The sequence below is a fragment of the Sander lucioperca genome, chromosome 15 (genome assembly GCF_008315115.2).
Source record: "Sander lucioperca isolate FBNREF2018 chromosome 15, SLUC_FBN_1.2, whole genome shotgun sequence".
NCBI classification, from domain to species: domain Eukaryota; kingdom Metazoa; phylum Chordata; class Actinopteri; order Perciformes; family Percidae; genus Sander; species Sander lucioperca.
In genome coordinates this window covers 4619048-4621547 of record NC_050187.1, presented here as the reverse complement: position 1 = coordinate 4621547, position 2500 = coordinate 4619048, and the positions used below count along the sequence as shown (strand labels likewise).

The following is a 2500-nucleotide window of genomic DNA, read 5'->3' as shown; positions in this document are numbered from 1 at the left end:
GTGCTTTTCATCTCAGAACAGAAAATTCCTCTTTTTCTTTTGATCTTAATCATCCACTGGAACTGGTTTTTATTTTATTTCTGGGTGATGGATTAGAGATAAATGGTTTCCTGTCTGTCTTCTTTCTGCTTCAAAGTAAAGGCTGTTACCGGCAATTTCCACTGACTGCAGAACGTCTGCGTCCCGACTCCGTCCCAGCTCCGGCGGTCCCAGCCCTCCGGAGCAGATACCAGAACTTCTATTGTTGCCGGACGCCGGAGAGCTCTGCAGCAATTCAGCACACGGCAGATAGTGCAGGACAGGAAGTCGAGCACAGAAACAAAATAAAAATCTGGTTAATTTTCAAAATAAAATCCAGCGTGCTCACGGCGGATCATATCTCCCTGCACTACACCTTGAAAACACAGCTCAGAGTAGTTCCCCCTCTACTCCTCTGGATGGAAACTAACTGGTGGTGGTTTTGTGGTTCTATTCTACGTGAAATCGTGAGATCTCGTGGGTCCTCGTGACTACAGCTGTCAGTCATGGCTGCAGCCGTGCCGCAACAAATCCAGACCTGGTGGGTGTTGAAGGACGGCGGAGCACGCAGCCGACACGCAGCGGGGTCGGTCCGCAGACGTACCGCATCCTGTGGAAATTGCCGGTTATATACTGGACGCAGCCCAGCTGGCGCGTACAAATGTGACGTCATGGGATCGGCGTGACTGTTTATACCCGCGCTGGTGCTCGCGACACTAGCTGCAGTCTTCTCCTGAACAGAGGTGGCGCTAATGAGCAAAGGCTACAGACGTTGCTCTTTCTACGGACTAGAAGAAAAAGAAGAAAGGTAAACAACGGCAGAACTGGCAGCAGCATTGCCGTCAATGCTTTGATTTGATTGGATGACCTACTTCGTCAGATCAAGCCTTTCATTCGCCATTAAAGAACTCATCTTAACCCAGTAAGTTTACCAGAGAGAGCTGCAGTCACTGTGAGAGTCCTGGCATCACGTTGTCGGCGAACCCGTTCAGGCCTCCCGTTTCCGCTTTGTCGCGCGCCACTGAAAAAAAAAGAGCCGTGCGCGACCTCTGCTTGCACGCCATAAATCGCGCCACCTTGGATGCGTCTAGTATAATTCACGTTTAACCCTACAGTCACATTAGCTACAAAAGAGAGCGACATGCACGCGGTTGCCTTGCAACAGTAAACAGAGATTATCCGGTGCTACCTTCAAGCACGTCTTACAAGTTACTTCAGACGTATTGTTAAGTCACAAGAACAATGTTTTTGGATTTAAAAGTATTTATTTCTCGATAAAAGTAACAAAATATATGAGACAAGGAGGAGGAGAGGGAGAGAGGAGGAGGAGAGGGAGAGATGAGGAGGGGAGAGAGGGAGAGATGAGGATGAGGAGGAGGAGGAGAGGGAGAGATGAGTAGGAGAGAGGAGGAGGAGGAGAGGGAGAGGTGAGGAGGAGAGGGAGAGATGAGGAGGAGAGAGGAGGAGAGGGAGAGATGAGGAGGAGAGAGGAGGAGGAGGAGAGGGAGAGAGGAGGAGGAGAGGGAGAGATGAGGAGGAGAGAGGAGGAGGAGAGAGTGAGAGAGGAAGAGAGGGAGAGATGAGGATGAGGAGAGAGGAGGAGGAGGAGAGGGAGAGATGAGTAGGAGAGGGATAGAGGAGGAGGAGAGGGAGAGATGAGGAGGGGAGAGAGGAGGAGAGGGAGAGATGAGGAGAGAGGAGAGGGAGAGATGAGGAGGGGAGAGAGGAGGAGAGGGAGAGATGAGGAGAAGAGAGATGAGGAGGAGAGAGAGGAGAGAGGAGGATGAGGAGGAGAGAGAGAGGAGGAGGAGGAGAGGGAGAGATGAGGAGGGGAGAGAGGAGGAGAGCGAGAGATGAGGAGAGGGAGAGATGAGGAGGAGAGAGGAGGATGTGGAGGAGAGAGAGAGGAGGAGAGAGAGGAGGATGAGGAGGAGAGAGAGAGGAGGAGAGAGAGGGAGAGATGAGGAGGAGAGAGGAGGAGAGGGAGAGATGAGGAGGAGAGAGGAGGAGGAGGAGAGGGAGAGAGGAGGAGGAGAGGGAGAGATGAGGAGGAGAGAGGAGGAGGAGAGAGTGAGAGAGGAAGAGAGGGAGAGATGAGGATGAGGAGAGAGGAGGAGGAGGAGAGGGAGAGATGAGTAGGAGAGGGATAGAGGAGGAGGAGAGGGAGAGATGAGGAGGGGAGAGAGGAGGAGAGGGAGAGATGAGGAGAGAGGAGAGGGAGAGATGAGGAGGGGAGAGAGGAGGAGAGGGAGAGATGAGGAGAAGAGAGATGAGGAGGAGAGAGAGGAGAGAGGAGGATGAGGAGGAGAGAGAGAGGAGGAGGAGGAGAGGGAGAGATGAGGAGGGGAGAGAGGAGGAGAGCGAGAGATGAGGAGAGGGAGAGATGAGGAGGAGAGAGGAGGATGAGGAGGAGAGAGAGAGGAGGAGAGAGAGGAGGATGAGGAGGAGAGAGAGAGGAGGAGAGAGAGGAGGATGAGGAGGA

General features: G+C 53.0%; 1 long non-coding RNA gene across 1 annotated transcript in view; it reads left to right on the top strand.

Annotated features, from left to right (window-relative positions):
* The window catches only part of LOC118493188, a 7426-nt gene that overhangs the window by 2089 nt on the left and 2837 nt on the right, over positions 1 to 2500 (top strand). The gene's annotated exons all lie outside the window — the stretch shown is intronic.